The sequence below is a fragment of the Nipponia nippon genome, unplaced genomic scaffold (genome assembly GCF_047370975.1).
Source record: "Nipponia nippon isolate SJK-2023a ecotype South Korea unplaced genomic scaffold, ASM4737097v1 scaffold_27, whole genome shotgun sequence".
NCBI lineage: Eukaryota > Metazoa > Chordata > Aves > Pelecaniformes > Threskiornithidae > Nipponia > Nipponia nippon.
In genome coordinates, this window is record NW_028262344.1 from 1,935,635 (window position 1) to 1,959,465 (window position 23,831).

At 41.3% G+C, this 23,831-nt stretch overlaps 1 long non-coding RNA gene across 1 annotated transcript in view; it reads left to right on the forward strand.

Annotated features, from left to right (window-relative positions):
• The first annotated feature begins 21,176 nt into the window (after positions 1-21,176).
• LOC148055026 (uncharacterized) overlaps positions 21,177-23,831 on the forward strand; it is a 48,006-nt gene continuing 45,351 nt past the window's right edge. The window contains exons 1-2 of the long non-coding RNA XR_015705960.1: positions 21,177-21,240; positions 21,368-21,449. This is a non-coding gene — a long non-coding RNA (uncharacterized LOC148055026). The remainder of the gene's footprint in view (positions 21,241-21,367; positions 21,450-23,831) is intronic.

Sequence of the window (23,831 nt, forward strand, 5' to 3'; positions counted from 1 at the left end):
CACCATGCTTGCATAGGGAAAGAGAAGTTACTGTATCATAGGAAGCAATCACACCGTACACAAAACAAGCACTCTTAGTAATTAAACTATTTCCAGCCCCCTTTCTCTGTTCCTTTTCAGCATTGCGCTGACGGGCTGTTTATCTTTGGCACAGCAGAAGCAAAGGAAGCAGCAAAATGTTCTTGTAGCAATTCACTCACAGGAGGACAGGGAGAGACAGAAAGGCTGAAGACAAACACATTCAGTCTTTGGTGCCAGCATTGTTTCTTTAAAATACATACTTGAATAAGGATCAGATGTCTAGGTAATTACCCAGGTGACTATTTTGATAGAGACCTGTCAACTCACTTGCTTATAATATTAAGTGCTTTGTGCTCTATCCAGATGTTTCTCCAGTACTGTAGCTATGCTCCAGCTGTGCAGAAACTTGCATCTTGCTCTGCTGTTGCCATCTACAAGGGGAGTTTCTGCATTAGAGGAGCAGACTCTTGTGCTGATTGACTAAAGAGAAGTGATCTAAAAAGAGTAAACAGCTTGAATACACAGAGTAAGGAGAAAGAATGAACTAGCCAGCTCCTTCCTAGAGCAGCTAAAGTTTGCCTTGTTAATACACTGGCATAAGGACAGCCCATTGGAAAGCAATTTCCACACACTCCTACTACATTCCACACATTCTACCATACACTCTGTATGGGATCTTGTGTGTACGTGTGTGTGTGCCACCAAAGTTCAGTGTCACCCCACCTGAGCAAGAGGGATGCTAACTCCTTTGTCTGAATTGTCTGTTTGTATCAAATTCTTCCAGCTAGGGACTGCCTTTTGTACAACTGTACAACAGGCCTTTGACCTCACCCGGGGTTCCTAGCTGCTGCCGTAATACAAGCGAAGAGTCGGATGAGCCCGAGATAGGCTGTCTGAATCGGAATTCTAAGCTTGTGAAGGTGGTAGTTTGGTTTCAGCTTCAGACGCATCTCTGCAAATAATTAATTGCAGTGAATCTGGATGCGAAACAGAAGGGAAGATACTAGCACACTTCCCTGGTGAGGTTAATCCGCAGTCTAATAGACCCTACATTGCAGCTTGGTTCCCCCCCCCGACCCTCCCTCAAAACACATGGCTGCTGAAAATATGGGTCTCTGGCTCTGTGCCTGTTCCCCATTGACAGACACACTGTTTGAGTGCTCTCAATTTGCATCTGTCATTATCTTTTGTGTGTGCTGAGGTTTAATGTGCAATAAATGTAAATGGGTGATGTATATTCTGCATTTTATTAGCTCTCATCTCTCCTTGGCATCATACACAGTTGTTATGCCTCACAAGAGCTGCTTTCTGGTCTACCAGAAAGCCCCCAACACAGAGGTTTGTTGCTATTGTTACTAGATATTTTCATCTGAAAAAATCAAGAGTAGTAATTTGTGATTAGTAATGGAATTATAAACTAAGTTCACCCATTGTTTTTAGCTAGCTTTCAGCAGCTCTAACTTGAGACTTGTCCAACAGATCAAAAAATGAGCTGAAAAATTCAGGACCACAGGACTTCTGCTACATCCCGCTTTTGGCCTGAACTGGTCAGAACACACAGGTAAATTGTATTCCTAGGCATATCCCATAAGCCATTAGAAATTAGCATTTCTATGTAGTTGTGCTCATAGTTTCTACCTTAATTAAGAGATATCCTCTGTCTACACAATAAGTAACAGTATGTTCTGTTCTTGCCTAAGTTCCCCACTGGTGCTTGAAACCATTCCTTTCATCTTCCAAATATTAAAGAATGAAGGGATAATATACAAAAACATAGCTTGCTTTGAAGCCATTCAGACTAAAGACCTATAATTCAGGTAATGGTGATGGCCACAGCCTAGCTCTTCAACAGATAATTTATGCCACTCTGTAGGGAGGGTTACACATTCCCCCTTCCTCTCCTGGTGTATTTTTCCACATGCAAAAAAACCCTCCTGTGTTTCTATCCATCCAGCTGACATTCACAGCAGATTGAGGCGAGCACAATGCAAGGAACTGCTCTAAGGAGAGAAGTTGTAAGCTGACTTGCTCTGCACCCTTCTGACCCTCAGTGAACAAACATGCACACTAAGTGGCAGGCATGAGGGGTCTCTTGGGTTAAACATCAAGTATATGCAAACACCATTTTGTTAGTCCTAGCTGCTGCTGCAGGACAGAGATCTTTTATTAAATGTGCTGAAAGACTATAGGCTCTCAACCATCACCTTTCCCTGGCCTGTAATTACATGGGCACATTTAACACAGACCCCTCAGCAGCTTCACTGCCTTCATCCAGTTCCCTCCATCCAACAGCAAACAGGAAAATTTGAAATCAGAACGTGACCTTGCAGTTGCAGTCACAAGCTGCACTCGCCTCCCATAATATAACTGTAAAATGGATACATCGCCATTGAAGACTGATGGTTTTTTATCAGTCCCTGTGAAGTCTGGGGAAAACCACATCATCTCCCTTATGCTTCAGATTTCCCACCTGTAAAATGGAAATAACAACCCTGCTTTTCCCCCCACATGCGCCTTATGCTTTTAGCATGTCATTGAATCAGGGAAGGAACTAGCTCTTCAGTTATAGAAAACATTCATTATCAAAATAGCTGCAATGGTTTAAATTGTTCTTCTCTTGACAAAAGATACTATCCTTAAAGCTCTGCTGGTAAAACAGAGCACATGAACTCTCTTCACATGCTTCAGTGAAAAATTTGGCTTAGTTCTAGCTGCTGCAGCAGGCACTTTGAGCTTAGTCACCAGACTTGCACTGCTTTGGAGCATTGCTACATTTTATTGTACTGGAAGGCTAGTGGTAATAAAGGCAAGGCAATAATATTTTAAACTGTTTTTGCTATTTTGGCAATGAACATCTCGGTGTTACTCTTGTTTCCAGAGCATTTGGCACCATTCACTCTTAGGTGTGAGGCCTTCTGGGTACTTCTGAAATACCGGGCATAAGGGTATGCAATTGAGATAAAAGGTGTCCAAGAAAACCAGTAGCATAGTTATATTTTCAGCACTTAATATCAAATGAAGTAAAAGACCATGGTTACAAGAATAACTGCACCTAATCACAATCATGAGCCCTCAGCATCTTTTGACACCACTGTCTTGTTAACAGGAGTACAGTCACAGCTAAATAAGCTGCCAGTCATTGATGAAGCCCTAGGAAAACCTGGGGGTTTCTACCAAGGTCTTGAAGATAGGCTGCTTCCAGGGCACACAGAAGTCCTCTGCATTACCCCACGAGTAGAGAATTATCGATCAAATGTTTTTGAACAGAAGCACTAGAGAAACACACTCTCATGGGTGCACAGAGGGTGCCCATGTGTGCATTTGTGTTCCCTGCAGATAAAGTGGTAATGAACCGAGATCCAAGTTATCAAACCAAGTAAGGCCAGATGGATGCATTCCACTGACACTTTTATCATTATATCAAAAGAATCTGGCCATCAGGTGAAAGTGGCATCTGCCTTTAGATTGAAATGATGCCTCAGCATACAGGTCAGGATAGAGTTCAGAAAGGACAGTGGAGAAATGGGCCACCTGGGACTGAGAAGGGGTCTCAAAATGCCATGAGTGCTAATAAAGCTCTGGACTGCATTCACCTCACAGAAGGGGAGCCCCAAGTACCTCAGGCTGGCGGACAGTAGCTGTACAGCTTGCTGTACAACATCTGTTAACGCTTCACACAGGTGAGCTCTGGTTCTGCAGAGAAGTCTGAGCTCCCCACACAGATGTTGGGGACTTTCCTAGGCTGAGACATTGTAGAAGCTACACCATGTTGCAAAAACCTTGGAAGTGACAAGGCAGCTGGTATGCTGATTGCTGCTTATCACACTAATCACAGCAATCTGACTCACTGCTCCCCACATCTGTCTGCAGAATCCAGCTGTTGCTCCTTGTGTTCAACTTCAAACAGTATCTCTGAGGGAGAGCACAAGAGTGCAGACACAGATTCAATCACAGCCTGCCCCTAATCAGTGGTGACCATAACAAAGACCAATAGTTTATCACTCTAGATACCAATTGAAGGATTTCACAGCTAGATTAACAGTGATGATAGTAACTAGTAACTTTAGATTTAAGATTTTTCGTGACAGCTACCAATATGACTATTCCCACTATTACTACTACAGCTAATAGTAATGCAATACATTTTTACCGTCTACTTCAGTATGAAACAATCTGGTTATTCATGTTCGATCCCTTCCAGATTCCTGCTAGTCTATCCCTGGGAAAGTTGCCACTGACCTGTTGCTAGGAATTATTGTAAATTAATTTTTGCTCATTATGTTTCAAATCCAAGAACATGGAGAAAATTATTATGTAGAGAACATTTCCGTTCCTGTGTACCAATGATACATCTGTGGCCAGGTTTGGAGCATCTCCAAGCTGAGAGATCAGAAATGCAACCTCACTATGCAATAGAGAAATAGGTGTTAAGAGATCAGTGGAGGGGATGATCAGAGTCCTGGAGGGATTTTCACTCAAAGACTGAAAAGATGGCAGGTAAAAATCTGGACTTGCTGATTAGTCCTTTTGACATTTACTTCAATTAGGACCAAAATTTCAGCTCAGAGTGGTTTAGTTCAGAGAAATTTAAAAGGCATACACATATATAGCCCCAAGAGGTGGTAGATGCCCCATCCCTGGAAACATTCAAGGTGACATTCAACCTGACCTAGTTGAAGATGTCCCTGCTCATTGCAGGGAGGTTGGACTAGATGACCTTTAAAGGTCCCTTCCAACCCAAACCATTCTATGATATCTGTATATTATGGGGATGTATATAGATTTGTGTGTGCAGGGCATATCAATGCCCACAGGGCATTTAAACACTCTGGTTTTAAATCAAGCTTAAAACAACCTGGGCTGAGCAGAATCATCATCTACAGGTAAGTGATATCCTAATTGGCCACACAGGCATTTTGTACCTATGTTTCAGCAAGACCACCAGCAAAAGGAAGTTGGTATAGATGACATCCTCACAAAAACAAGGATATCAAGCAACACTCACCTTCCTCCCTACCTCGGAGCTTTTTGCCTGAATAGGAACAGAGAATAGACAAGCAGGAAAGGAAAAAGTGATAGAGGGACACAGCATCACCTAACACTATAAATCTTTGCTCTTCTAGTCTCTGTCCAATAATGAAGCATAAACTATAACCCACCTTTTCATTTAGACTCAGCAACACATGCAAGTAAAGTATCCTCACTGTGTTCAACACCTAACCCATCCCTGTGAGGCGACTAGAATCTGGCTGCACAGATTTATTCATTGAGTTGCTGCCTTACTCCCCAACTATATCATTTAAGTATTCCTCTGTTTCTCTGCAGGGACACAGAAGAAATCATACCTTCCTTGGATCTCCCGAGAGCAGACAGTCGGCTTGCAATTACACTGTCGGGAAGCTACATTAATGTTCCTGTGCAGCAAAAAGATGTGATGTGCTGGTCATTCCTTGAGAGGGCAATAGACCACTGGCTCCAATTCCTTTTAGTGCTTTCTGGATCTCATTGAGTGAAACAGACTTACTCCAGATTTAAGAAGGTGTACATGGCAGCAAAGCAAAGACAAATGACAACATATTAAAGCCTATTACCTCCTATCAGCCAGCTATATAGTAAAGATGTCTGGCAGTTTAATTTTCTTGTCACTAATTAAATTTCTTATTCTATATTTGGGACCTACATTTAAATGCAATACTGGGAGGCAGGTAGATTCTCCCCTTAGATTTCCAGTGAACTCCCAAGCACTTGTGAGCAGGATGCAGTGACAGTAGGCAGCTCTGTGGTTTCCACGGGTAGCATTGCCACATTCACTTCCTATCACCATGGATTCAGCTGGCATTAATAAGCTCCTGCCTGCAAAAAAGGAGCTGCCAAACACATGACTTCTAGCCATGTGCTTGGCTGCACCCCCATGTGAGTGTGATTCACTGCTCTGGAAAATGGCTGCAGGGCAGAAAGAAAAGGGCACTGGCTCCTCTGTGCTCCTGGCCAAAGACACACATGAAAGGAAGGAAATAAATGTCAGCCTTGGCAAACCCACAGATAGCTCAGATCATCCTCATGTAATAATGGGACACTGATGGTCTCCAACTGCCAACATTTGCTTAGGGAGAAAGATTCAGTGTGTATGGTATTCAGATTAATTTGTAGTTTGTATCCTTAGGACACCCCAGTGAAAGAAAAATCGTACTGAGACATAAAAAACAGATGGAGAATCTTTTGTCAGTGTCCTGCATCACACAATCAGAAGGTACTGCTGAACCAGCTCCTGCTCCACTGCAGTGAGGGAACAGCCACAACACTTGCTCCAAACCAAGCACCGGGAGTAGTTCCAGACTTCCAGGCCCAGGTGTACAGCTGGGCTGTGCCCCAAACCCACCCTGCGGCAGGATGGATCCATTTACCACTCATACCCTGGCTCATGCTCTGGAAAAAGCACTCTCTTCTCAACTTTGGAAGCTTAAGAAATCATTTTAATGTAAAAAAACTAAAGCAACATTTTTCCAGTGTTTTCCAGTGCCTAGAGAAGACAACGCACTAGGCAAGAGACCACAGGATTTTTTCCACATGAAAACATCTACTTGCTTAGGATACTTTACACTTACATAGGAAAGTCACAAAAAGCAATTCTTGAAAATAACTGGCAAACCTACAAGGAGTACTTTTTCCTGGGAAAACAAAGCGTTTTTTCCCCCCTCCCCATTTTAACTTGTTGCCACCTATTTTTTCCAGTTTCTATAGAAAAGCAAAGCTTCTTATTTTCCACTGAGTCAACTGTCCCTTTCCTTTTTCCATTTATAAAAATAAAAGATGAAAACCAAATGAAAGGTGGAAAAGAAGAGAAATAATATTTTTGCTTCCAGAGAAAATTCCCATAGGAAAAATGGAAAACTAGTTATTCCCTTTAAGTTATTTCCCACATAACAGCCATAATTTTTCTGACCTCCAGTGAACAGTATTTGCTAGGACATAGTGATTTCTCCCTGGAAACATACAGAAAAGCAGCAGCAATATACTGAACTAAGGATGGCAGATCTCCAAACTTTGGCCTTAACGCTAAATCACAGCTTTCTCTTTCTGACACCAGTAAGTAGCTATTGCAGCTTTAAGGCCACACAGAGCAATCATTTACGCATCATACAGTCTAGCTGTTACCTCTTTCATTGCCTTATACACAGGCACCTTCCAACTTTTATTTCCTCCTGCAAACTTTTCAACGTGTATTCTTCCCGTACAGCTGCAACAGGGACCTCCTGCTGTAATGAAGTGACCCTCGGTGTCACAAGGGCAGGTGCGCACTGGCTACCAGCCCATTCCTAACAGCAGGGAGAAACTCCTGTGTTCAGCTCAGCACTCCCCCAGTTAGCTTTCATTAGAGACAAAAACACCTGCCACCTTCGCTATCTTTTTATTTCTTTTGATCAGTACAGCCCACTCCAGTTATCAACTGGTCCCTTCAGCAACCAAGTGAATCTCATGCCCAGTTACAGGCTGGAAATTGGGAACACAACATCAGTTCAATCTGAGAGTGCAATACAGATAGGTGGTCTTTTTTTCCAGTGCAGAAGACCTGTACAAAGCCTTACATGCCAGTTAAAATTTCATCTTTCTTCTCTATTTTGAGGACCCAGACAGTACTTGAGATATGTAGGCCTCTTCCTGCTTTTGGCCCTAATCCAGCAATACATTCAGCAGGTACTTGCCTGTAAATATGGCCTCAGATTCTGGATGTGGTTGACTAGAACACCAGCTTAAAGCTAAGCACTTGATTTTTGCCACACAAGGGTCTGAGAAGGTGTTCATATCTTCTTTCACACAGAAATAGGATGAGAGGTCAGATCTCAAACATGGCCTCAGCTGGGATTTTGTGTAGCTACCTTGCAAAAATTATTTAACTATCAAAACTTCAACCGTTGTCAATCTGCTCAGGTCATTCATCCAGTCATAGTAAAAATTGGTTCAAGTATCAAAGGTATTCTTGATACAGAGAGGTCAGTTTTCTCACTTGACTCTCAGTTTTACCAGAACCATTACACTGGAAATAGTTATTATTGAAATAAAACCGATTTTAATGTTCTTCATAAATTACTTATTTTATGAATCTTGCAATAAAACTACCAAATAGTTTAATCATATACTAAAAAGGCTAGAACAAGTTAATAAAAAGGAAGCATATTGTGAAGGAGGGGAAAAACAATGCCAGCAATCTGCAGTTGAAAAGCTAGAGCAATAAAAAGGCTTGGGCATGACACTTATGGGGCAGGTTCACCGTGGGCACAAATTACATACTTCTATTGAAGATCCTGGTGCTAAACTGAGTTGAACCAGCTGAAAATTTACCCGCAGGGGGATTGTGCTGCTCCCTCAGATGCAAGTGAACAAAGCAGAACTTAATACAAGTGATTAAAGAAGACAGACTAACATTTCTCATACTACTGTACAGATCAGAAGCTTAGGGTGATGAGAGAAACTGGCTTGGGATACAGAGTCAATTGGCCTTGTCATCTTTAAGGTTATGCTTTTGTACAAAAGCTTATCCTGCATCAATCTTTATGATTTTTTTGTTTAGCATATCAATCACTTCTCCCTCCTGTGATGCCTTATGCTATTGCTTGGTCCTGACACTGCTCTATTTGGTGTAATTGTGCATGCCAATGCAGAGGGCATGTAATCTTACCGCTGTGAGCTGTTCCCACTCCACTCCTCTTGCACCAGTGTACGCAGTTCAGCTCCCCACACGTTGAGGCAGACAGTATTTCATCTCAAATTCTCCTCAGGGACGTGTCTCACTCCTCAGTCTCCACATAGGTCCCTAAAATAAAATTAAAAAATTGTCATTTGTATATTCTCGCAGATGTTCAGGTCTGGAGTTAAAAAACATACAAACAGCTCATACATATTAGGACCAAATAAATTCATTTAGCACTTTATGCATTTTATCTTTGATCATGGTATTTCTGCTGTAAGGATATTCAAATTAAATCAAAGCAAAAGAGATAAAAGCCAGCTGACTTTAGTTGATCCAACCATCCAGGGAAAAAGTACATATTTTATTACTGCATCTGGGTTACTGATGAAGGGAAACAGAACACTGGAAGCAGAATGCGCTGCAGCACTACGTGGGTGTAGTTCATTCCTGTGCAACAGTCCAATGCAATACATCACTCTGGTCCCACTGAGACCTGTTCAGGTGATAAGGATAATACCTTAGGAGACTACTGACAGTGCACAAAATTGTTGTCAAATGCAAACTACTGTCAAATGTAAAATACTGAATCAGTTATTTTCAGCTGAACATTTATTGCTTCTACCAGCCTGAAATGCAAAAGTGCACAGTCACACCATCACATCAGGTTGTCTGCAACTACGTACCACTTCTCCCAAAAAAAAGGAGCTAGAGTTACTAAAAGATGTTCCATAACCACTGTACACCTAAGGCCAGTGAAGGATTCTTCCTGTCCCACCTTCTTTCTTGCATGTGAAACCACGATAGCAGACAGCCAGTTCCTTAAACAACACATGATGGAAGAATTAGCAAAAGCACAGGGTTGGGGATTCCAGCGTTCTCATCCTCTGCTGCAGAGATCTGTGGTATGGATTCAGAGCCTTAATATCTTTCTCTACTCTCACATCCTTTTATAACTCAGTTATTTATTTTATAAAGTACTTATGAAGATTAACCACCAAGAAGTGTGTTAACTGTACAAATAGAACAAACAATAAAACAACAATACAAAAACTTCTTACAAACATTGTGGATAGTTGCACTGTAAACCTGTCTCTTAACGACTCTACCAGCACAGGAGAAGAAAAAAATGAGGCTATATGATATCCCATATCAAAGCTAAAAACACAGAATGCATTTAAAAATCAAATGCAGGTCTCAAGAAGCACCTTTCAAGCAAATGGCAGGTCAAAAATTAGATGCTGTCATCATACAGTCAACAGTTTAAAATGACAAACATATTTCAGAAAAATCATACCCTATTCATTAAGAATTCATGAATCAACATGAACTAGAAAAAAAGCAGATAGAGTGCACGCCTTCTGGAAATCGCTCACTTGTCCCCAAAGTCAAAATGTTAAACTCCTTCCAACGGTACCAGAATTTTGAGCAGCTCAAATTAACTGTGATTATTCTTATAGTTAATTAAGCAAATTGATAAGAAAAATAAAATATGGCACATTTCAATGACAAATTCTAACTATTTCCTTTAATTACTGACAAATTAGACAAGTAGCTCTTTTCCATAGCCTTACAACAACTGGTCAAGGAAAAGACCACACTTAACAGCTCTTCCTCCCCTACTGGCTGTCAGAGAAGATGCTAGCACAAGGCCATTGCAGCTGCTGTTAAAAGGACGCAGAGGCAAGCAAAAAAAATTATATAGTCAGTCTTGCTAAATTAGTTTACCTAAAATTGTATGTGTGAGTGATTTTAATCAAAATCTAATTTCCCCTCTTTTTAGAGTAACTGAAATGAGATTTTTCTAATTTACTTTTCGCGGTTCAAGTTTCTCATAATTCTTCTATGGTAGTGACAGCACCGTGAAAAGCGTCTGCTGCTACAAAGCATTAAAAAAATTAGATTTTCAAATTGATGTGCTAAATTAAAAATGTTTAATGTTTCTCATCAAAGGCACAGGAGTATGCATAGGGCCTTCAGTACAGTTAGAGGCACAAGACTTTTTTCATCTCTTTCTTTAATTCACATCCCAAGGCAACTCTGCTGTGAAAATTAACAAGCTACAAGCAAGAAGTGTTGTAAAATAGCGTCTTCAGAGAAACTACCTTTTAATTTCTTCCCCTCCCCATTGCTGGCCTGACCTTAAGGATGTCATAATAAAAATAGATGCTATGTTCTGTTTCTTACTAACTTCAGATGGAGTTTTACTGAATTCTTTCAGAGCATCTGAGCCCCTGGGAAATTTTAATTCTCTGGGCTTGACTTGCTAATTACCATGTTTTAGGAAATCACATTATTTCTGTAAATTGACTAAAATTATTATTACATTCGAATCTGAGCTTCCGACTTCAGCAGCTGCTTGTGAAGTAGCTCAAAGTTGGGATGGGACTGCTTGAATAGCTGCGGACTTAGGTATGCTTTAGAAGTTTCTGAAGAAAGGGTTACATGTTACAAGAAAATAGCCTTGGTAACTGCACATTGTTCAGTGTGGCTGCTACTGCCTAACAATACACGAAGTCTGGAAACGTGGAGCAAGTTTGCTGTTGACTCTGGATTTATGCTTGGGTCTCCTGCTGAGCACAGCCGATTTAAAAAGGAAATGGAGAAGATTCTTAATGAAATGACTCCACATATATGGCCATAACTTGACCCCATTGCTTTAAAGCATGTTTTCCTTTCAAGGGACTAAAATCAAATGCCAGGAATGCCTTTTGGCCCTTTATTCAACCATGGCGTTTTTGCAATCACAACACTCACTGCAAATAAAAAATGAAAAGCACATTTGCTCTATTTGCATAAATATAATTGCTTTGATTTAAATGCATTTTTTCTGCCTAGGCCAGGCACAAACAAAGCCTTCTGGTGAGACAAGTGCCACCAAAGAGACTGCTATGTACTTCAAGTCCAAACTGTGTAAGAATGAATAAAAGACTGTTCTGTTTCATGGCATCCTGAAATACTTCACAACTTGGTAAGGAAACACACAGAAGAGGAATCAGATATCGTGTACAATAGTTATAAGACCACTGAGCCATGGTCTGTCCCTCCAGGGGATTTATTCCACCGTACCTTGCTTTTCACCTGCCTTCCAGGGAGGAAGGCAGCTTCTTTACCACCTTTCCAGTAACTGAGACACATGAGCTTAAGAACTTTTTCCAATAAATTCAGATATAATCTGTTCTCAAGAGCTGTTTGCAGAGGAGATGGCAGACCCCAAGTCCTGCCCATCTCTAAACACACCCACTGCAGAAGAGTGGACAGCATGGCAACACACCAGGAAGGCTGCATTGGAGAGAAGGAAAAATAAGAGAGCAAGCACAGAAAGAGTGCCCTTTGCCTCTGCAAGAGTGAGGAATTTCATCAGAAGAAAAAACAAAATGGGGATCATCCTAAGAACAGGCTGTACCCTGTGCTAGAGGACAACTGTCCCCTTCACCCCCTGGATCTTGCCTAGCAAATTCATACCCACTACCAAGTGATCACTTAAACCCTGACCACACAGACAGTATAAGCTTAGAGTTTCTCCACTCTATTAAGATTCATCAGCTGCAACCAAAAATGCAGAGCCTGGATGCACAACACCTCTCCCCAGCTGGATCACCATTAAAACTCAGCTATTCTCCATCCCTCCCTTCTGCTGAATTACCAGGAATGCTACATTTGCTTGGGAGAACACAACAGAAAAGAGAAAGCTATGACTAGCATTTACCATCTAATTACTAGCCACAGCTATGAATAAAATATTAGACTAGCGGGTCAACAGTTTATCTGAGTATGCAATTCCTATCTAAAAAGCAGCTCCTTAATTTAAGCTTTCTCTTTAAACTTTTGATTCCAAATTCTGTGCAAACCCAAGGCAGCTCAGCACAGCTTATCTGATTCAGAGAGAGGGAGGGAAAGAAATACATGCATACACACACTCTTCATGCCATTCACAATCTGCATACTGCATATCCTCCTGCTGCTAATAATTCTAATCTACTCATGTAAAACCTCCTGAAATAGTGTTATCCTTCAGCAGGTTGAGATAAAATAAAACATGCCAGACACGTGCTTCATAGAACAGCAGAACAGATTCACACCCATTGATCTGGAAACCGAAAAGTTTTGATGACACAGAAAAAGGTTGGATCCCATTATGGGCCAAGACATCTTCTGCCACCTTCTTCTATCCCACAGAGCACTAACATATTTTGTGGGTGGTTGGAGGAAGCTGTGTATGTGGGGGGCACCTTCAGTGCTGATAGTTTCAGAATAAGCACCAATAATGACATTCGAAACAGCACCTGAAGATAATTTGAAAGGTGTAGTAGCAGAAAATTAAACCCTGTAAAATACTGTCTGGCAAATTAAAAGACATAATTGATTATATTAGCTCATTTTCAAAATTAAGTGTTGCTAATTGCCAGAGATAGTTTTTATTTGGTACAGCCACTGTATCTAACTAGCTGATCTAAGTTTACATTATTGACAGGCAACTGAGCCAAAGTTGCTAAATGTTTGTTCTTCCTTCTGTTTTGCCCAGGATTTGTTTCCAGGATACACAGCAGAGGCATCAGGCAGTCTCTGACCCTTCTACTATCTAATTCCCATATGCAACAGAATTTATCTGTATGCAGAGATGTCAAAAGCTTAAACGCATCTTAAAACTCCTGCAAGATCACAAAAGGGGATTAATCCAGTACACAGGCCTGCATTCTGACAGTCACAAATACGCAGACTGTTCTTGCGGCTCTGAACCTCTGTGTCTTTTTAAACACTTGGGGTTCACTAACTGCTGTCCAAAGACATTTTATAAATAAAGCAGGAGTTGGACCATTTCAATCCTCCATTATTATTTTTCTATCAAACATTAGGAAGAAACTATTTCAGTTTTCGCGCAAATTGCTTTCTATGAGCCTGATGCTTTGATCAGATTTACAACATCAGGCCCCAAAATATAAGACCAACAGAAACAGTTTGAGCTTCACCTTGTGCAGGAGCTTTCGCTCATCCCAAAGACATACGGAATTTCTCCATCCATTGTGCATTTGTTCCAGCATAGATAATGTTTTCCAATTGTTGAATTCACTAATTAATAGTATCTTGAACTAGGCTCATTAAGTGTTCAGTGCAGATTAGGGTTCCTGTGAAAAATTAGGAAAGAAAGGAGAATCCCTAGAGGACACCATACAGCCAGTAGGACATTATCTGTTCCTATACAGCATCTCCCTATTGAACAAGTATCTGCTGCTTTCCATGTCCAAACCAGGAGCTTCCAAAACCAAAGAAATCAATTGTTGACATGTGAGAAGTATGGATTAAGTTTATAACTGTGTTTAGAGCACCAGGGGATGAATTAGCCTAATTGGTGTATTAGTCTCAGTTACACAGAGTAATCACCACAGGCTGACTCTGTTTTCATTAGAAATTTAATTAAGTTTATCAATGTTTGGCTTCTTTGGCCTTGTTTTCCACCATCTTTGCCGGGCTTGTCTTTGTTTAATCAATATTTTTAGTGGGGTGGGAGGGGATATTTTTTCCACTGTACCTTGCTTTTTAATTTTTCAATTTTTCTCTTGACACAAATCTGTTCTTCAATATTTCAGAGCAGAGAAAGTCAGGGATATACTTGCAGCCTCTGCTGCCTAAATGGTGCTCTGCCACTTCACAAAGAGAGGGCATCAAGATTTCAAGTTCAAGCTTTTAATACTAAGGGCGTATCTACATTGTGCACGACCATTTCGTAGAGCACAAAGGCAGCTACATTAGTTCAGGCACAGCCCAAGGCATCTGATCAACCAAGAACATTGATACTGCAAAGTCCAAAGCTTGAACAAAGACGGATAGTTTCGATGTTGGCCATATACATTAAGCCATCTTCATCTTTTCCACCTATCTTCTCAATTTAGAGCAGCAGGTCCTTCACATGCGCTATGTTTTCATGCACACAGGTCTGGAACAACCCAGGCAAGCTTAGACTGTACAGACCTCAAACCAATGTACCGCTAGATTTAAACTGAAGGTAATGGAGCTACACTGATTTATAGAGCACACAGAGATAAGGTTGCACACACTCCTGTTCAGAAAGTGAAAAGTCTCCAGCCTTAGGGGAGTTGTTCTAGATAAGGAAACATCTTCTCTGAAAACATTGGCTCTGAATTCTGTTCATGATGCTGCTGTTGCACATTTCTTACCATGATGTACTGCCAGCAACAGCTCTCACCCTGCCCTCCCACCCTAAACCTAAACATTAAGGACTATGAACACATGACTAATGGGCTGAAGGCACAGTTTTAATCTGTAGAGGCTGGTGGCTAAAAAAAATATAGCCTACAGTCAATTCTTGTCAAATGGAATAAGCCATGACATTCTCCTGTATAAAGTGACAGAGGCTCTGATGCATCTTCTTCCAACACAATCATCAGGGACATTGGCACTGGGGGACTTGTTAACTCGTCACTTAGCGAACCTCTTCTCGCTATCACCACAACTTAAAATAGAAAACAAACACTCAACATTGCTTAACGTTTGTCATTAGTGCAAGAGGCTGCAAGTGGCTGCATGCCTTACTGCATTGTCTAAATTAATCCGCCGAGGGATATTGGATCACTTCATCATGGTGGAAAGTTACTGACTTGGAAAGGCACGCTTTCCCTTCATTAGATTTAATATATTTCTCATTATACAAATCTGCCAGTGCAACAATAAGTCTTGTTCATAAATCAGTTTGCCCTTTTGCTTCGCAGTCTCGGAGAACTTTCATCAAACAAGACATAAATGGGACCTGTAAGACAGGAGGTCAAAGCAGCCCTAACCAGATATTAATATCTATTCATTAAGCTTATTTTAATAGCACATTTTAATAGGTTCTGTAAAACAATTACAGGTCCTTCCTTACTTCCCCCCCTTCTTCATGTTGATATTGCTATATCTCAAAAAAAGAAAGGGAAGAAATAATAATTAGATTACTGGTTTTTATTTTTGTATTATAGTAGAATCTACAAAGGCCAAAAAGGTTTTTGGCCTCCTTGTGTTTGGTGCTGTACATTAAAACTGATTGATTACTATTCTAAACTCATTTCTTAGCATTTTGATGGAAGTTTTCCAGGAGACCTTTCTAGAAAAAATATATAAAAAAAATTATCTTAATGCAACAGTTTTTGGCAGTTTCCAATAGCACTTCTGTTCATGCATACATAAAAAGATGGCTGCATTTGCTCATGGCTTCTTCAGCAAGATACACATCTGCATATTTGTTTCATGACAGCATATCAGCTATTCCGCAACATCTGGGACGAAGAGATTATGAATCACAACACAACTGCACCCTGAAACATCACATTGGCTTATGCAGTAAGCACCTTAGAGTTAATTCTTCACTGGTAATGCAATGACAGGCAAGTTCTTAACTAAAACAAGAAAATTAAGGAGCTCAGAATTTAAGTCTTCACAAACTCTACTGCCACAATCCCAAGTACTTTTCTTTGTCAGATACTGCTTATATCCTATCCCCCACTGAGACCAATCCACCTTTATTTTTATTTGTTTCGTTAAGAATTAGTATCTCCCCAAAAAGTCAGACCCCATTGCTCTAGCTACTCTATTTTAACACAGTAAGAAACAGTCCCAATCATGAAGGCACAGTGGCAGACACACACGCAGTGTGATTGCTGAATTTTTGTTCTTTCAGGAAACCAGCCTAAGGACAGAAAACTGTTTGTAGGCAGGGAACCTGGGAGACAGTGCTGCTGTGTTTCTCCCCAGCTGACCCAGATCTGTGGGAAAACCAGGAACTACACCCAGCCCTCCTGAATGTCACTCCAAGATCCATTTCCACAAACTAAGTATTCCATGAATGTAAGCTTACCTCCAAACATAGACTCTTGCATCTCATTTGGCTGTCTATAGCTCAGCACACCAGCATATGCCATGACAAAGCATTAATTTTCACTTCTAGTCATTGTTAATGCTTAGTTGCACTAACTACCCTTTTGTCACAGCCTGCTGAGATGCCATCCTACATCTCCTCTATCTATTTCTCTCAGTTTCTACTTCTTTTCCTGGAAAAAAATACCCCCTTATTTATCTCAACCTTTCTCTGTTATGCATGGACAAGTTATGGGCTGCTTCCATCTTCATGAGTCATTTATCTCGAGATTTACTGCCCAACTCCATCTATTTGCTCTCTCCCACACTCACTACAGAACATGTTTCCTCCCCAGGACGACTACACACTAAACCTGCCCGGTGTTAGTAATAAGTCTGACAAATAGCTCTGTCCCTCTGACCTATTCTCTGGTGTTATATCGTAAGCCAATTAAGATGTACAAGCTCAGGAAACCTCAGTCTGGTGCAGCTTGCGGGCAAATGTTCTCACAGTCCAGGTCTTTGGAGGAAGAGCCTTAGTGAAGCTGAATACAAGCTCCTCTTACTCCTGCCTCCACTGTCTTTAGAAAGGCAGGTGTGTAACAGATCCTTTCAGCACACAAGATGCCACAACTACTGGGAGACACTCCATGGAGTTTCACTTGTATCATTTGGATTTGTATTAGAACAAATCAGAAAGACCTTTTGGCTTCATAAGGATGTAAATAATGTGTGTCTAAGTAGGAGGGAAAAGACTTCCTTCAGGGACAGCAGCAGTAGTTATTACTCATCCTTTTTTTCCCTATTTTTCTTCTTTTTATTTAGTTTCTCTTCATCAGTTTTTAATGAAGAGTAACTTACTGCTCTAGAATTTGTGCACTATCTTGCATATCCACATGCTTGAGATACCTAATGCATTTCAGTGTCTACCATTATACCAATTACACAGTCCCATCCTTTACATTTTACATATGCTTTCAATTTTCCATTTTCTTTCTCCTGTCTCTGGTTCTCGGTTCTCCATTTGTGAGCATCTGCCTCAATTTTCCATATACATTTGCTGAGCCGCTGCAATTCCTCTCTCATAAGTGCTTTATATGAAGCTGGTCCTTACAGACAGGAAAAAACACCCCGTGCATCCTATTTACATGTCTCCCTGAGAGTTCAAAGTTGGCTTGTTACAGTTCAGCAGAGGAAAATATTTAGGACAGCCTCCATCTTCAATTTCTTGCCCTTACTTTCAAGGCTTCAACACTGAAAGCTCTATGTGCAAGACTGAAGATCCATTTAACCATTCTTAATGTCCTGTTTCCTAAAGTCCTTTAAAAAGTCTGTTTTTAAAGTTAATAATGAGCTTTTAAAAGTATTGAGATGCACCTTCTCACATTTTTAGCTATTGAGCAGCTCTGCAGCCTTGCAGTATGCGTCACTGCTTCCTTTATGCACCAGTTATATTCCCATCTCTTCACATTTCAGTTTGCAGGTTACAGTTTTCCTATACATTTCAATCAGTCTTTCCCCCCCTCACCTAGGTTAAAACTGTTCCTGGGGTAATAAAGCATTAACTAAATGATAGCATAAATAAGTAATTATTTGATAGTGGGAGCATGAGATTTGACTTTCACAGGGCTGGCATTGCACAGGAAAGGGGGAGGAAGGGAAAGACAAGGGGAGGAACTGACTGATTTCTCTTGTGGTATGTGACTTGATCACAAGTCAGAAACCATGTTCAGCTGTCAAAGGTACTGTTAGGGGAGTTATCACAAAGGAATAAAAGGGTGGGAGTGGAAAAAATCTCCCTTGCTCAGGAATGTTTGTACATTTTAAGTGACAGTTTGAAATGTTACAGAGAAAATGCTTGACTGAATCTTGCATTATCTTTTTACTTCAGTTCTAATAAAAAGGCTGGTGAGGAGAATGTCCTGACAATCCTACCATTACAGTTATTGGATCACAATTTTAAGGCTTGTACTTCCAATTAAAAGCAATTAGACAGAGTACAGTAAATATGCAGTACACGAACATCCATGGTCTCTTCTAGGACTCTACTTAGCACAATTCTACTCCAACAGGCAGAGAAAGCCTAGGTCTTGTTTGTCTTTTACACCTCTCCCTTTGTAATGATAAAACAACTAGAACAATACTACTTTGATCTTCATTGGAGACTTTATATGTTCCACTCACATCAATAACAACAGAAAAAATAACAATTTTCTTGGAACAGGAACACAATTGCCCAGTTTTATTAGAAGACAGCAAGAGTAACAATATTAGCAAACAAGCAAATGGTTCCCAATGAAAGAGATACACTGCTGAGGTTTACCTTTATGTCCACTGTAACACTTAGGCATTATGAACTTAATGAAGCATTGCTCAGCATGTGCTCTCAGTGCTGGAACTCTAAACAGCATTTTAGTAGCAGAGCAAGGACAGATCTCTTGGGAGGTGCTGGCTCAGCCACTAACTCCCTAGTGGGACTTTCCCCACACACTTGACCCACAACCCCAGAAGGGCTTACCATTGCTGTATGAGGAGAGCAAAACAGACATGCAATTCCTGAGCCACGGTTCACTACTTAGTGATGACATTTTTTGGCATAGACTAACAGACCAGCAGCTGAACTGTATCTGCCTTCCTTGCTGTTGAGATCATAACCTATGCAGAGAGGTGGAGCACACAGATGGAGGAAGAGAACTGCCCCAGCTGTCACATCTAAATTCAAACCATGTTTAAAATCAAATCTCTAGATATTTCATGCACTTTAACATAAAAAAAATAAGTGCCTATGTGCATTAGGACCCTGAGGTGCCCCACAGCACTCCATGGACCACTGTTTTCAAATTATCTAACCCATTTTGAAAGCATTACCTCCAGTTCATGCAATAGAGGTAACAAATTCACATGACCTCCAAACCCTGGTTATCTCTACTACTTGACACAAATGAACAAGTCATCTTACTACAGTAACACCTCCAGAACACATCCTAAACCATTCACCACCACACTGTATACATTTATGAACATACTTCTCTGAAGCACTGGGCAACTTTAAGGCACTGAAGGGCCCAAATGAAACATTAAACACTCACAAGCATCAGAAACTTATCTAGTTACTTTACAATTTTATCATTGGCAATAATTCCTGGGGTGTTCAAGAGCCAAACTGTTTCTCTTAAGAGTGCTGGACAACAGTGAATAATGTATGTTTGTGGTTCATTTTTGATGCCCTACTACCACAGTTATTTTTGTCCTTTACAAATGTGGTTGCAATTTAGCCATCTATTGACTTGACTTCATTTTTTTTTTCATAAACATACTGCTTGCTGGATACATAATTCAAACTCACATATAAACTGTGAGCTGTTTGCTTTAGCAACAGCTATAATTTAAGCATAACCTCAGCAGAAAGCCATTCTGTGCCATCTCCCTGTAAAGTGTAATTTAGTCTGGATATGCAATCTTCCTCTTTGCCATTCTAATAGTGAAGCTTGTTTGCTAAATAATCATCAGAGTTTTGCTCAAAGCACCAGTTTTATGTAGAATTGGGTTCCCCCCCACACACACACTTATCCTTGCCACACATAAACATTGCCAAGCTAAATGAACACTCTTTGGAAAGCTATTACTGCCATGTAGTTTTCATTTGAAAATGTCACAATAAAGCAATGTTCTCTGATGCTGAGAAGCACACCAGGTTACAGCATGATAAAAACAGCAGATAAGACAAAATAATACATTAGAAGGGCCCAAAGGGTAAGAAAATGACATTTTTTAAAGCCTGAGGGATTTTTTTTTTCCCCCTCCCCTTCTCTGTGCCCTCTTGGCACTTGAGGGAAACCAGAGAGCACAGCCCAAGACGAGCCTAAACCATTAAGTTTGGCTCCTCATCCAGATTCCTTCTGCTGCACAGGAGCAGCAGGAGCAGGTAAGGTCAGCTAAAGACTAAAAACCAGAGGCAGAGTGTAGCAGCCCAGGCTTAAGTGCTGCTAAGGGCAAAAATTCAAAGAGCCTCCTTTAAGCCCCTGTGCATTACACCAGGCTGGGCCCAGCCCCGGCTTTGAGGCAAGGCCTAAGGCCTGGACTTACCCCCCCCTCAGGAGGGCAAGCCCCGGGCATGGCCTCCGCCTGCATTGCTTAACCAAACCCTGCCTCAAAGCACGACCTAGCTACAGACCCCCGACAAAGATAACCATCACTTAAAGCCAAGCATTTAAGACAAGGAGAAAATAAGAGAGTGCAGCAACCCTAGCACTGAGGTAAGCACGGCCACAGGTACCTGTAGCCGAGGAGGAGCAGTGAATGCCTCAACAGCACCCCGGGCAGCTGAGGTGAGGAGGAGGAAGGAGGAGGAAGGAGGAGGAAGGAGGAGGAAGGAGGAGGAAGGAGGAGGAAGGAGGAGGAAGGAGGAGAAGGAGACAACAACCATCTCTAGGCAAAGCGAGGCCCTTCAGAGCGGGGTTTTGTAGCAGGGCGGGGCGGGCTCTGCCCGGCCCAGCTGGGCCGTGTTGGGCCGCAGCTGAGGGGGCTGCCGGGAGGGGCTGCTCTCCCCAGCCCCACCTGTGGAGGAAGGCGGGAATTTAAAGCTGAAAAGGGCGGGAAGGTGGCTGTTTTGTGAGGGGGTGGTGGGGTGTGGAGCACTGTTGTAGTCCTGGCCTAGGCTGCTTAGGGACCTGCTGCTGCCTCAAGTAAGTAATGGTGCTGTGAGGGAGCTGTGGTGGGTTGGTTCTGTGAAGAGAGCTGGTTGTTGAGGGCAGCTTTCTCTGAGGAGATTTGTGTCTAGCTAAATAAACTTTTTGTTTGTTTTTCAACTAGATGGTGTGTTTGGTATATGGTGCCACTATAGTGCTGGGACTACACAGGAACAGCTCTTGTCCAGCAGGGAAATGGCATCTTGGTGAGTAGCAAGCCTCAGGCCTGCTCTGGGCCTGCAGCCCCTGACAAAGAACTCCATAAGGATCTCTAGTAGGGTTTAAACTCTGCATCCTGAAAAAGGGAGAGCAATTCAAGCAATGGAAATGAAGGAAGTGTTAAAGCAGAAAAACTGCTGCTTCTGGTACAACTTAAAAGGTATCCATTGCTGGAGGTTTGCCTGGTCAATAGAAGGTTATGAAGCAGCTTTTTAGTTGGAGAGAAGGGTGCTAGTGTGTTTTGGTAATGTTCTCTATTGGCAATGCTTGGCTTTGTTCCCACTCAAAGTTTGAGATGCTTCAGTAAGTACTGACAAAAGTAATGGGTTTAGGAACTGAGGGATCTCTGCTGGCTTAAAAGCTGGTTCCTGCTTGAAATTACAGTATCGGGATACTATTAAAATAGAAGTCATGAATGTGCTGTGTTATGGCTGAGGGACTGTGTAGTATGGCTCCAGGGCATGTTTAATCCTGGCGGTCTCAGGGTGCTAAATGAGGCCAAGGGGGCTCTGAGTGATGAGTGTTGTTCAAAATTTGTATTTTTTTCCTTCTGAGGAAAAGAATAGTTCCTTCCTGCTTTTATTCTAAAAGAAGCAGTAGGCTTTGCTGTCTCAATTTCTAAACTGAGTGCTGTTGGTAACCTTTTAGCAATAAAGCTATGCAGGAGGCTTGTGTGGAGGGGAGAAGGAATAAAACCCCTCAGAGCAACCTTGAAAATCTACTGTCAATACAAAGGTTATGCAACTCAAAGGCTATGCAACAGGGATTTAGTTACTCAAATGTCTAAGCTGACTATTGAAAAGCTTGTTGTGCCAAAGACTGCAGAAAGATGCTTCCTTTTGCCTGTATCCTGGTAATAGTAAAGATTGTAAGAGCTCATTTCTCTATCTGATATTTCCTGACCTTTGCAGCCTACTCTATATGAACAGCAAAGATCAAGCTAAAGATGTGGAAGAGCTCTCAGATGAGCAGGTTATTTAGTCTAAAAATCATGTTACATCTGAGCTTTATCCCATGCTTTAATATGGTTCCAAGCTTGACTTTGTCACTTTGATTTTTACCTGTCTTTTTTGTTTTGCTAGTCCTAATTGACCCAGAGTCTACAGCAGTTCTTGAAAGGAGAAATAAAGTGTTTGATTATTGCTGGGTTTTGCCACTTCAGCCTATGGAGAAGTGATCTAAAGCAGCAAAATCTGCAGTAGAGTTGGCTGGGGAAAGACTTTCATCATTGTGGAAATCTGCTGGTTTAAGGGGAGGGGAACTCTGAAATGAGAACCCCAAAATACTTAAAGTGAAGGAAGACCCAAATGTAACTGCTATTTATAGTTATTTTATCTGCACAGTTTCCTTTCCGCTTGTTCTTAGTTCACTTGAAAGTGAAAGTTCACTTCAAAGTTCTCACCAGGAAAACCACTTAATGTGCTTTTCTGGTTAAATGGCAGTATTTTTATTTCAGTAAGACTACTTTGGATACAAGCTTAGCTTGTATGTCAGTATTAGTGTAATGTTCCAAAACTGTTCACAGGTGTTTCAGAACTTAGTATCAAAATGTAAATGTTTTGTTAAGGTGAAGTAGCCCATTCCTTTAGCATTTAGTTCTGCCCAAGCACCTCTTCAGTCAGGTGAAATGCTCAGGTGTTAAACACTTTCAACTGTTTCCATTTAACACTCTTATCACTGCACTGCCTGTGTAGAGGATGGAAAGAATAGAGCTGTGGCTCAGAGTAACTCCTTAACTTGACATTAATGTGTAACTCTGGCAGAGTATGTTTTTTTTGTTTCTTCTTATTTGCACTGAATAGGTGTGTGTCTTGCTCATAGTAGATGGGTTTCCAATGGACTAGAGGAAGCTTGGATGTAGGGCGGGATGGATCAGTTGTCAATAACTTTTAGATAAAGTGAAGATGGCAAGTAATTATCTTGTTTGAGGGGATGGACCTGTGACCAAAGCATAGAGCATACAGTAGAGGTTACTGTGTCAGTCACTGCCTATGTGGAAACAGATGCAGAGGGGACATGCTCAGCATACAGGAACAAAGGGTCAGACTGTAGAGGTTCAGGCTTTTCTTTGTGTCTAATTTATTAATTAAAAAAAAAATCTATTACTGCAACTTCAGTGGTAATAATAGATTAAAGCTTATCTAATGCTGCTACCTTTGCCATATACTTTCATCCAATTGTATGACTTCTGTTAGAAACACTTTACTGTTTCCAGACATGGCGTGGAAAATAGACTTTCCTGTTGTCATGGGCCTCTCTCTCCTGTGCCTGTGTCCTCTGCCACCAATGGGTGCCTCACATTTGGAGAGTTGTCTCCATTCTGCTATAAGCTTAAACTCCATCTCCCCTAATCTGAGGTTGTGACTGTC